The 13,683-nt window shown below is 37.9% G+C and overlaps 2 long non-coding RNA genes across 2 annotated transcripts; one reads left to right on the top strand and one right to left on the bottom strand.

The window, feature by feature from the left end:
- Positions 1-1,651: 1,651 nt before the first annotated feature.
- On the bottom strand, positions 1,652-2,523 carry LOC118489077. The gene is made up of 2 exons (XR_004886096.1): positions 2,428-2,523; positions 1,652-2,087 (listed from the first exon to the last, which is right to left on the bottom strand). It is a non-coding gene; the product is annotated as an uncharacterized LOC118489077 (long non-coding RNA).
- LOC118489076 lies at positions 2,040-2,538 on the top strand. Its single transcript, XR_004886095.1, has 3 exons — positions 2,040-2,178; positions 2,311-2,351; positions 2,439-2,538. It is a non-coding gene; the product is annotated as an uncharacterized LOC118489076 (long non-coding RNA).
- The last annotated feature ends 11,145 nt before the right edge of the window (positions 2,539-13,683 follow it).

Genomic DNA, 13,683 nt, shown 5'->3' with positions numbered 1-13,683 from the left:
CTAGCCAATTTAGAAAAGACATTACCCATATATAACTCTTCACTAATTGAATTCAAGATCCTAGTTAAAACTATAGAGTTACATCTATCCCACTGCCTAGCAAGAATCTCATTTGTTTCAGATTTAACACAACTTTTGTCAATAAATCCCCATTTATTTTTTACTTGTAAAGCAAGTTGCATAGCATTAGACCAAATTGTGTAATTCTCAGAACCTTTAAGTTTAATAGAAACAATAGTCAAGTTACTCGAATCAGATGGATGCAAGTATAACGGGTCACTTACATCAAGTTTACTCACAAGTGTCTCAGGTGGTGGATCACTAGGACCTGAACCACCACTTGTAACAACAGGACCATCAACCATTGTAACACCAAAATAAGTAACAACTAAGAACAACAACCAGTGAGTTGCAACAATAACACTAAAGAATCACAACAATCACAAATCCTAAAAATGGCGAAACCTTGACAGGAGATCAGAGGGTCATCACTCAAGGTGCCTCTGCAAGCCTTATCAAGGGAGCCGACTAGACACAATCTAACGACCAGCAACAACAAGTAGTAAACAAAAATGAAACAAGTAACAACCAGAACAGGAAACAAACAACAAACAAAGCAAGAATCAAGCCACAAACATATAACAACTAAAATGCAACAGGATGTACCCTTCCTGTGTCCCAATCAACACCGGCCCGACTAGTCCGGCAAACAAAATGCCTAATGCAAGAACAGAAATTTAAAAAGAACAGAATCAAGGAACGAACTCACCAGGGGGTGCGTATAACTCCTGTAAATCAGTCTTGCAGCCTTCACTTAGGGCTACAAGAACTGATTAGAAGAACAGCTACACAGATCCGGTCAGTTTGTTTTGCAACCTTCTAGGGTTACAAAAACCAACACGAATCACTGAATGCAAGATATCGATTTTCAAGGATAGAGATAAGGTTTGCACACATCTCACTCTTCCCTATCAAAAGCTTTGCTATTTGTGGGATATTTTACTGGATACGATTGTTGTTATGGTATTTGTTTTTGCTGCAAGGATATACCCCAATCAAACTCAACAAGACATGCCGATTTTTTGGTTTACTTCTTTGTTGCCTAAAAATATCGATTAAAGAGACCCTAGATCTAAGTGGGAAAGGTCAAGATTGACCAAGGCCAGCCCAGGCGATGTGCTGGGGGAGCGACCACATAGGGCCTATTCTCTCGAGGGACCCAAAGTTTTTTTTATTTTTTATATTATATTAGTGTGTGTATTAAAACAAAAGCACACTAATCTATACTTTCTATAAAAAGGAAATGGTGCTGACATAAGAAAAGCTGAGGTGTCAAGCCCTTGGACACGCCAACTCAGCTTTTCTTATGTTATTATTACATCATCAAATTTATTTTTCCCAATTTTATATTTAATATTTAAATATATGTATTAGATAAATAAGATACTTTTGGCTCCATTTTCAAATTCAAATGTAATATTTATAAATAAGTAAGATACTTCTGGCTCCACTTTCAAAGATATTATTAACCCTAAGAAAACAATCAGAACTGGAATTACAAAGAATCTCAAGACTCTTACAACTCTCCTCACAAGCAGATTATCAACACGATATCGACTGGAAAGAGACACAGAGAAACTCTCTTTAAACAAAACCCTAGATTGCCTATACAAGAGAGAGCGCACGAGAGAACAAAATATCTGCAACTGAACGAGTTGAACGGATCTGTACTGTACCCCAGAACACTTATTTATACTGACCCGGGTTCATAAACAATACCCGGTAAACCCGGATGGATCTGAGTTGTTATAACAAACCAGCCCATGGATCTTCAATAGCCTTCAGTCTTCAATCTCCTCAGTCCAGCCCAACAGCAGACCAAGCAGCCCAATATCTCAACTGTTGTGACCCATATAGCTCCGCTCATTCAGTAACATGAAAAAAGAGAAACATTTATTAAGTTATGTCCGTATAACAATAGAATTGTATTATAAAATGTTGATGTATATTTTAACAAAATTACACACTCAAACCCCAGAGCCATCTTCTCCTACACGACGCTTTCTTCTTCCTTCTACTTGAAGCTTCTGCAATTTGACGAAAGAAACAATAAAGAGGATGGCCAGCCTATGTCTTGATTCATGTTTTTGTTTCAAGGGAACATGTGCTAAAACTTTAGTATGCACCTGCTCATTTTTTTTTAATTTTTATTTCTTTACATGAAGTGTTAATTTTATTTACTATAATTTTATTTCAGCTTGATGATATATTTGATGTTAAATTCTAATCTTATCCACCCTTTTTATGTAGAGCTGACCTCAAAGAAAGAAACTGGACCGAGTGGAAGTAAAGTAAGTTTGTTTGGAAGTATCAAATTACATGCATAATTAGTTAGCTATTATTCAAAGTTTCAAACTTGGATGGTACCGTATATGTAGCTGACGGCTTCAAGAGGAGTTGAATTTGAGCTCGAGATACTGGAGGCTGAGCATGCTTTTGTGGCAGATAAAGTTGGACAACTACAAGAAAAGGTGAGGCGTTATCCTATAAGATTTCTCAGTTTTTTTTTATAAGTTTTTAAAGAGATAATTTATTTGAATATGTGCACCAGCTTTAGTTGCTTTACACAAGGTTATTTTCAAACTCAAGTGATATTTTTATTCCAAAATAATGAAATAAATCATTCATTATTCGTCAAAATAATGAAATAAACCATATATAGCAGTGGCTTGGTTCTGCTCTTGAGTTCTATTTCAGCTCAGGTTAGTTGATTGGCTGTGAATGATTTTTTATGGTTGTGAATGATTTTCAATCATTTCTTTAATTTTAGGGCTTCAAGATTATTAAAGTTTGAATCAAAAGGTATGATTTTTATTCAATCTGTTGATATAATCTAACATAATCAATTTTTAATAAGTTGTGATTTTTTTATTCAATCTGTTGATATAATCTAACATAATCAATTTTTAATCATTTGTGATTTTTAATTAGATTGAGTCGGAGTTATCGTCGATTTACGGTATTTTGAAGGTTCTGGATTCGAAACTTATTGGATCTACATCTGGTCGTGATTCGAAGGTTTTTTATTTGAAAATGAAAGGTGATTATTACAGGTATTTGGCTGAGTTTAAGACTGGAGATGAGAGGAAGCTGGTGATACGAACTAATGGTCAACAGAGGTTAGAACGGATTAGTCAATAGGGGTTAAAAGAGGGTTTGTCAACAGAGATTAGAACGGATTAGTCAACAGAGGTTTAAAGAGGGTTAGTCAACAGAGGTTAAAAGGGTTAGTCAACAGAGATTAAAAGGGATCAGGCAACAGGGGTTAAAAGACTCTGTTAACAGGTTGTTAAGTTAGTTGGACAGCTAGCTAGATGTTAGTTGTTAGTTGAGAGGTAGTTAGAGGAATGTTAGTTGGAATGTGAGGGTATAAAAGGAAAGATTGTAAAAGTGTAGGGTATGTTTTTAATCAGATTTGATTTTTAATCAGATTGAGTCGGAGTTATCATCAATTTGCGATGGTATTTTGAAGGTTCTGGATTAGAAACTGATTGGATCTGCATCTGGTGGTGATTCGAAGGTGTTTTATTTGAAAATGAAAGGTGATTATTATATGTATTTGGTTGAGTTTAAGACTAGAGATGAGAGGAAGCTGGTGATACGAACTAATGGTCAAAAGAGGTTAGAACGGATTAGTCAACAGAGGTTAAAAGTGGGTTAGTCAACAGAGGTTAAAAGGGTTAGTCAACAAAGGTTAAAAAGGGGTTAGTCAACAGAGGTTTAAAGGGTTAGTCAACAGAGGTTAAAAGAAATCAGGCAACAGAGGTTAAAAGAGTTAGTTAACAGAGGTAGCAGGTTGTTGAGTTAGTTGGACAGTTGGCTGGATGTTAGTTGTTAGTTGAGAGATCGTTAGAGGAATGTTAGTTGTTAGTTGGAATGTGAGGGTATAAAAGGAAAGATTGTAATAGTGTTTGGTGATGCGGTTTTATTTCTAGTTATCTCACTTTATTTTTCGTGGATGATTATTGATGTACACAAAATGCAACATATAAATTACATCAATTGTGGCATAAAACTAACCTTTTTTTACTACTAATGTTGGAAAAATTGTGCTTCTGTCTTCCTTTTGTATTTTCAGGATTAAATGAACTCAAATGAACAAAAGAAGCAAAAAGCCAGCTAAATCTGACATAAATACAAGAAAAGGAACAAACGTGGCATGCCCGACTTCCCGACAGCATCTTCCTAAGCAAAACAAGAAGACAGAAGACTGAACACGCCCCGTGCTTAGTGAGCATGGGGGTGTGCCCAAGTGTCAGCAGAAAAGACAAAGTGTTAGAAGCTTCCATTGCCCACCACGGGGCCTGTACTCAGCGGACACGGGGCCGTGGTAAACTTTAAGATTCGCAAAATCCAGGCAAATCTTAATAGTACAGATATGCTTGTGCACACGGGGCCGTGCTCAGTAGACACGGGGGGCGTGGTCAACTAATGCAGACAAACTGCATTTAATGAAGAAAGAGAGTAGGATGGACACGGGGCCTTGCCCAATGGACACGGGGCCGTGCCCGAGCTTCTGTTCAGCCTATAAATAGGAGTGCTTGGAGCTCTTGCAACTCATCCCTTGGCACACCACCTCTCTCACACTTCAACCACCATCCACCACCATCACAACACCATCATCCACCACCATCATTCATTGTCCATCATAGAGTGTGTGAGTCGTCTCGGGATCCAAGATTGATAGTAAAAGTTCTTGACAATTAAAGGCCATGTTTGCCTAAGTCTCTTACATCACTTGGTGAAGACAAGTGTTTAGTGTAATACTTTTTATTTTTAATCTTTTGCACTTTTTAATTGGTTTTGTATTAATGACATTAATTACTAGTTTCTTATGTTGAAGGTGATTCTTCCTTATCGTTTGTCCGTGGTGTGTTGGCATTATTTTACTGTTTATATAAAATAAAAGATTTTCATCATTCATATCTCCACGGTCTATATGGAGGTATGTTGGCTACCTGGTCGGGGGTTAAGGGAACGGTTTGGTAAGAGTCTTGGCATTGTTCAGTGTATAGATCCTGCAAAGGACCTGGGTCAAATTTAGTAGGACCTCCTTCAATACCCATCGGTATTGGATGGCGGGGGTCCAAACTCTTTGACCCCCTCAAAAGAGGGGCCTACCACATTATGCATTAATAACTTAATTAATTATCTTTCAACAATCCGACCCTTTATGATTGTATCCTTGCTGACTCAAACTACTGGGTTGAGGGTAACGTCACCTTCAAAAAAGGGGCCTACTACAATAACTAAGGTAATCTCTTAAACAAGTGCAAAAGTGCGAAAATAATCAAAGGTTACACTACACACGAGTCGGATCCAAGTGATTCATCTTGTCTATCTGTTTTTATATTTATTTTATTTTCAGCATTTTAGTTAGTTTTATTTTTCTAGTTTAAAAACATTTTTCTAACATTTTGATTTGATTAGACGTTGAGGATAAACCGTAATAAAAGCTCTTGTGTCCTTGGACGACCTCGGTATCTTACCAACACTATACTACGTCCATGATGGGTGCATTTGCCCATATGTGTGTTTAGTGTTAGTGAATATCATGTTTATAAATTTAAAACTTAGCTAAAAAGTGTAAAAAGGGCTTAAAATATATACCTAAATTATAACACACCGACGCGCATCAAGTCTTTGGCGTCGTTGCCGGGGACACAAGGATTTTAAGAAAGTTAGGAATCAGCGGCCTAATCATTTTTTCTATTCTATTTTTATTTTTTAGGATTTTCTTAATTTTTCAGCTTCTGCAGATCTCAGCACGGGTCGTGCCCGCTGAACACGCCCCGTGCCCAATCATTGGAACTGGCAATCATGTTTTAAGTCAGACAGCACGCTGAACACGGGGCCGTGCCCACTGAACACGCCCCCGTGCCCAAGATTCAGCTACTGAAAATGGAACCGTAAGATCCCGACGGTTGGTAATTTCTGACACAAACATGAGTGATAGTAATAGTTTTTACTTTCGACACTCTTATGGTACGTGGTGTCAATTATGTCGTGGCCTTCATAAAGAATTAGAATGTTATTTTCTAAATTATAAGCCCCATTATATAGACCCATCGTTTTCCTGTAGCCTTAAGAGGGGCGAAAGTAAAAATAATCCCTATCTCTCCCTCGAAAGCGCCCAACCAGATATTCTAGGAGAAATGCTACTCGACGAACTATTTCAATTAGAAGATCTAGTTCTTAATTGGTTAAAAGAACTTAAGATGGATTTCCTTGATTCATCTCAAGACAATGACCAAGAAGAATTGTTGGGGTCGTATTCAAATGAAAACAACCTCGTTGCTCCCGACCTTACCTTCAACTCTAGCAAAGACCTGGACGATAGTCGTCCCTGTGCCGATTGTGCCGTGAAGGACTCTCCATCGACTTCGTACGATGCATACATAGACCTGAGCGATTTGGCATATACCTTCTTTAACGAGAGCCTAAAAAAGGGTTGGACTTGTCCACCTACATTTAGCAAAGGAATCACCCTCACCGACAACCTCTTGCGTTCTCGTCTTAATCTAGAGCAATTAAGGTATCTTAGGCACTTTGGGGTTGTTCCATCCAGTAAGGAACCGCCCGATCCGGATAAGTTCCTTGAAAATAGACAATCTTCATAATCAGCCTTTCGACACGGGGCCGTGCTCAGCCAACACGCCCCCGTGTCCACCAAAAGATTCCCTTCTGACTTTACGTCAGAATACGGACAAAATGTGTCAGGATCTTGCCTGCACACGGGGTCGTGTCCATCCTACACGGGGCCGTGTCCATCCGACATGGGGCCGTGTCCAGCATGCTGTCGTTTTCTATAAATGCAGCCAAGAATGCTGCACATTTGGACCATCCAGGGACAAAGATTTGAAGGGATCTTCTCTCCTACCATCCTAGGTATGTTCTAAAAGAAGGTTCCAACAACCATCTTGTCATTTCCTCTTTTATCCATTTCCTTCTTCTTCATCTTTCTCCAAAACCTCCATTAAAGCTTGAGATATCAAGCTTTATTGTAAGGATTGTTGAGTTTTGTTCAAGGAATCTTGCTAAAAATAAGTTGCATAATGTTGTTTTAAGTTATTGTTACTCAAAAAGGCTTCACAAATTGGAAAAATAACTTAAAACTTCGAGATTCTTTGATCCAAAATTCTGCAGAAAGGTGAACACGGGGACGTGCGCATTGTGCACGAGGCCGTGTCCAATGTACTGTTTCATCAAAATAAGCTATTTTCGGTTTGTTTTCGTAGAATGTCGAGTCAAAACAGTGGGACATCTTCTGTACATTGAAGAAACAGTCGAAGAGGGAGAAGGCCTTCCATTGAAGCTACCCTTGTACGCTACGTCATGGCACTACGGGAAGCTCTTGATGAAATGACTTCGGTGGAGGAGGTCCTAATAGACCGTATAAATTATCTTACGGTGGGGCTGGAAAATAGTTTTCAAGAAATTAACCTCTTGCACCAAAGGTTAAATATTCTTGTAACACCTCCCATGGAACCAATCCTCCCTCAAGAGGATTGGAACCTAGCACTTGGAGTCAACAACCCTACCGGATGGGATGACATTCCAGCGGAGCTTCCCCTTGAAGATCTACAAGAAGTCCTGGTGGAAGTTGTACCTCCTCAAACCGACGCCAACGAGCCCGCCTTCCTCCTCCCGAGGGAGATAGAGGAGTGGCTCGCTGGCGTGTGAGGAACCCATTTCCAGAGAAATGAGTTCTTTGAAGCCATATCTAATCGAGAGAATTATCTCTTAGGAAAATTTTGCTAATTAGAATAACTTTTTAGGCTAGAACTCCTTGGTTTAGGCTTCTTGTGCTCGCTTATCTAAATTATTAACTTCCTAGGATTATGTATTTCTCTCTATGACTTCAATGAAATGATGGTTTTAGTGTTTTGATGATGTTGTAATGAATAAAACACACTCAGGATGGTGAAGGATAACAAGGGAAACGAGAAACATCACTCCATGCACGAAAACAGGGACATCCAACAAAATTTTTTTCGTTACAGCAAGTTCAGCACGGGCCGTGTTCGCCCAACACAGCCCCATGCTGCACAATCTGCAAAAAACGCCCAGTTCAGGTAACTGGACACGGACCGTGTTCACTGAACACACCCCCGTGTCCAGGCTTCTGTTTCTCTTTACTAAATCTTGTTACTGGCACCTGAACACGGGGCCGTGTCCAAAGTGCCAGTAACATAAAATTTTGCTTTTAACACCCTATTACACATTCAATCAACCTAAAAACTTATTTTTGGGACACATTAAGGACAATGTGTAATTTAAGTGTGTGTGTGTGGGGGGGGATGCTAAAACTTTGAATCTTGCAAGTCCTAATTAACAAGCCTTACACAAAACTCTATTGGAACCGCTAATCACCCCAAATTTTTTCCAAAATTTTTCATTTTTTTACATGTCTAGGTTTAAGTTAGGAATTTCAAGTTCTAACAAGGTTATATTTTTACAAATTTACAACCGATAGCGTCGTGATAAAAAGAACCAACATAAGAAAATTATGAAACGACATGACAAGCTTAGTTAAAATTTGATTATATATACTTGATCACATAAAAACCCATTCCCACAAAAGTGAGTTTTGAGCCTTTATTGAGCATACAAATACATATCTTTACACTAAATGCTCATTTTTCGTTTTTTGTGTGAATAGCCGCTTGGTTCTTACGACTCTAGAACTTGCCACAACATTGCATTCCCGGTCCTTACCAACTTAAACCCGAGTAAGTAAATGATTGAGGCATTAGGACTAACCTTTTTCTTTCTACACCATTATTTTTCATTTTTTTTACCACCTACCCAAAATCCCCCTAGTTAACCCCTTTGAGCCTAAACCTTTTCATTTCTTAACCCAAAACAATCAACCTTTTTACCCACCTAAACCTTTTTATTTTAACCCTTTCTTTTAGTAACAAAGCTCGGTTTTTTTTATGACTTCCTAAAAAAAATGATGATGATGATGATGAAACCAAATAAACAAACAAGTTCATCAAAAATAACTTTGTTTGAAAGAAATGGTTCATCAAAATAAAATAAATTGTGAAAAATAAAAAGTCTTTCAAAAACCAATGCTTTTTACGCTTTTCGCCCTTTTACTAACCACTAACCCAACCACCCACCTTTAGCCCAAGCCTAACCCTTCACCCCAAAAAGCCCTCTTGATATTTACAAAGGTATATAGTTAAAAAGGAGGAGGATTGATTGATTGGCAAGCTTATGATAGGAGTAAGTTCCATGCCGCTCTCGAGTGATTCACTAAAAATACACCTTCGGCCGAGTGTTGAGTGATCCCTCGTGAGGTATGTGAACTTGTATATAAATGAAATTTTAAAAAGGCATGTTATGCCATAATAAGTAATTTATCTTATGAAACGTTTTTAATAAATCATGACGAATAGGATTGTAAATAAATAAAAATAAAACTTAATAAAGAATCTTGGAAATCCCGACACTCTATGACAAGTCCAAAAAAAAACCTTCTCTTCTACCCATTCCATTTGGGAGTGAAAAAGCCACATTATAAAGAGTTTTGCTTGAGGACAAACAAAGATTCAAGTGTGGGGGTATTTGATGTGCACAAAATGCAACATATAAATTACATCAATTGTGGCATAAAACTAACCCTTTTTTACTACTAATGTTGGAAAAAGTGTGCTTTTCTCTTCCTTTTGTATTTTCAGGATTAAATGAGCTCAAATGAACAAAAGAAGCAAAAAGGTAGCTAAATCTGACATAAATATAAGAAAAGGAACAAACGTGGCATGCCCGACCTCCCGACAGCATCTTCCCAAGCAAAACAAGAAGACAGAAGACTGAACACGCCCCGTGCTCAGTGAGCATGGGGGCGTGCCCAAGTGTCAGCAGAAAAGACAAAGTGGTAGAAGCTTCCATTGCCCACCACGGGGCTGTGCTCAGTGGACACGGGGCCGTGGTCAACTATAAGATTCGCAAAATCCAGGCAAATCTTAATAGTACAGATATGCTTCTGCACACGGGGTCGTGCTCAGCGGACACGGGGGCGTGGTCAACTGATGCAGACAAACTGCATTTAATGAAGAAAGAGAGTAGGATGGACACGGGGCCGTGCCCGAGCTTCTGTTCAGCCTATAAATAGCAGTGCTTGGAGCTCTTGCAACTCATCCCTTGGCACACCACCTCTCTCACACTTCACCCACCATCCACCACCATCACAACACCATCATCCACCACCATCATCAATTGTCCATCATAGAGTGTATGAGTCGTCTCGGGATCCAAGATTGATAGTAAGAGTTCTTGACAATCAAAGGCCATGTTTGCCTAAGTCTCTTACATCACTTGGTGAAGACAAGTGTTTAGTGTAATACTTTTTATTTTTAATCTCTTGCAATTTTTAATTGGTTTTGTATTAATGACTTTAATTACTAGTTTCTTATGTTGAAGGTGATTCTTCTTTATCGTTTGTCCGTGGTGTCTTGGCATTATTTTACTGTCTATATAAAATAAAAGATTTTCACCATTCATATCTCCACGGTCTATATGGAAGTATGTTGGCTACCTGGTCGGGGGTTAAGGGAACGGTTTGGTAAGAGTCTTGCCATTGTTCAGTGTATAGATCCTGCAAAGGACCTGGGTCAAATTTAGTAGGACCTCCTTCAATACCCATCGGTATTGGATGGCGGGGGTCCAAACTCTTTGACCCCCTCATAAGTTAAACTACTATTAAAACTTTAACCCGACTACTTAGGACTGTATCCCTGCTGACTCAAACTACTTAGCCGAGGGTAACGTCGCCTTCAAAAGAGGGGCCTACCACATTATGCATTAATAACTTAATTAGTTATATTTCAATAATCCGACCCTTTAGGATTGTATCCTTGCTGACTCAAACTACTAGGTTGAGGGTAACGTCACCTTCAAAAAAGGGGCCTACTACAATAACTAAAGTAATCTCTTAAATAAGTGCAAAAGTGCGAACATAATCAAAGGTTACACTACACACGAGTCGGATCCAAGTGATTCATCTTGTCTATCTGTTTTTATTTTTATTTTATTTTCAGCATTTTAGTTAGTTTTATTTTTCTAGTTTAAAAAAAATTTTCTAACATTTTGATTTGATTAGAAGTTGAGGATAAACCAGTACTAAAAGCTCTTGTGTCCTTGGACGACCTCAGTATCTTACCAACACTATACTACGTCCACGATGGGTGCATTTGCCCATATGTGTGTTTAGTGTTAGTGAATATCGTGTTTATAAATTTAAAACTTGGCTAAAAAGTGTAAAAAGAGCTTAAAATATATACCTAAATTATAACACACCGACACGCATCAATTATGATAGGTTTCGAATAAGGCTATTGTTATTCCTATTGTGGAAGTAGAGCCGCTTGGATGCTCATACAATCCATCATCTGACAGTCTTCAAGTTCCATGCTTATATATTACTTAATTGTATATTATATATATGGTTATGTAATTATATTCATTTAGTGGTATGTTTGAATTATTTGGCTAACTTTTTTTTTTCAGGATTCATTTGCTCAAGCTGTTGCAAATGAAATGCAGAAAGTTTATATGAAAGAATTGCGTCCAGCCTGTTCCTTTAACTGTTGAAGGGGTAGTTATTGATGAGGAAGATGTGGGTATCACATGTAGCAAAGGAGATGTTGTTGGACAAAAGACTCTTGACTAGGCTTTGGTGAAAGTTGTTAAGGCAGGTGATCGTGTGATCGTAGTTAATGTTTGTTGAAAGTCAAGTTGTATTGAATGTATTGATTTTTTTCAAAGTAAAAATTTTAAGTTTGTTAGTATATTCGTTTGATGTTTTACAACTTCTGTATCGAAGTTTAATAAGCACATTTCCAACAGATATGGACATTCGGGAAAGTAATTCCCTTCTAAAAAATATATAGTGATTCGTTGTTTAATAAAATGTGATATGAATGGTTTTCAAAAAACAACCTGTATTTGCAGATACTTTCAACCAGATTTCACTATTTAAAATGGTAGTTCTCGCTTCTTACGGTGAATGGTAGTGACTACTTTTGATTATTTGTTTAGGTTGATTATTTCTTTAGTTGTAAATCAGAGTTCAAATGCATCAACACGCAAGATTTGTGAGAATAACTCATGACTAATTTAATATTAATCAAACGAAAAAATAAACTAGAAATTACAATATCTATACACCTATTTATACTTTCTATTAAATTGTGGTAAAACTAGAAATTACAATATCTATACACCTACCTATACATTCTATTAAAATGTAGTATGCATGAATTTCTAAAAACCACTCGTGTTTGCACACGGGTATCACTACTAGTTAGATTTAAAACTCAACTATAAAATAGTAAAACCATAGCCTATTTAGTTTTGGCCCATTTATCAATATCTCTTAGATTCTGAAGATATCTTGTATTTCCTTGTTCATCACGATTCCAAATTATACATCGTCAAAAAGGTAAAATGGGCAAAATACTCAATTTAAACAAGAAAGACTTATCCACATAGCATTATGGCCTCAATCCGATAGATTTGGTCTTGGATATTGTTCGTAAAAAGTGAAGAGATTAAAGGTATTTAGATGTGTCTTTACAGCAAAGCTGGTCAGTGCCTTCTACTATATCATCACTAGATTTCCTTCTTTAGGTTATCTTAGATTATATTTGGGCCTAAAGTGGGGCTTATATAGGTTCAATTAGGGTATGGGTTTTGACCGCATCCTAAAGATCGGCATAATACTCGGTTTCAAACCTGACCTGGTAGAACCTACATGGAACCGGTTCCTACCCGATGTATAGAAGAGCCGATTCCAGGTTCAAAAAACCCATAAGTTCGTACCCGGTTCCAAATTTTGTAAAAAAAATAGGGTCCTACCCGGTTCCTACCAGGAACTGAACTGGTTCCAGTATAAACACAAAGAACCAGGAGGATTTAAATGAAACCAAATACATTAAAGGTTAAATCCAAACATCACAACCAAACATTACCTATCTACCATACATTAAAACCAAACATCATACCTAAACACAAAACACATAAACACAATCAAACCAACATCACATAAACACACTAAACGTACGAAGAATCGGCTCCGGATGATTCGCCGCCTTCACTTTTCTTCGCCGCAGCCTTTGTCACCGGACAATGACGGTCAGTGTGTTTTTTGAGGGTCGAGTTCGCCGTAGCCTTCATGAACTTCCCACAACCTTTGCAACGTGCCATTTCATGGCTATCAGACTCAGACTCAGGCACAGATCAAAGTGCTTCCAAACTTGGGGGTTTCTTTTGGTTTTCAAAACCATGACCACTTCGTCGTTGCATGCCATAACTGATTTTAGTTGTAACTTGTAGGGTGAAACCGATTTGAGTGGAACTAAGTTTTGGTTGAAGGTGATGTTCTTATAAATACTATAAACCAATTTCAAAGTTTTAATGGCAATTAATCGATTCCAACGGATATAAAGCTGTTAGGAATCGATTCCGCCAGCTTTATTGCAGCTTTTTCAGGAAGATACCCAGAGGAACCGGTTACAACATACCTGAACCGGTTAGGAACAGTTCTGGTAATTTTGGTTTAAAATCGGGTCCTAGAAGAATCGGTGCCATTCAAACTCAGACAAGAACCGGGTA

This window comes from Helianthus annuus, chromosome 17 (assembly GCF_002127325.2).
Source record: "Helianthus annuus cultivar XRQ/B chromosome 17, HanXRQr2.0-SUNRISE, whole genome shotgun sequence".
Classification (NCBI taxonomy): Eukaryota; Viridiplantae; Streptophyta; class Magnoliopsida; order Asterales; family Asteraceae; genus Helianthus; species Helianthus annuus.
The sequence above is the reverse complement of the archived record's forward strand: the minus strand, read 5'-3'. Positions and strand labels throughout refer to the sequence as shown.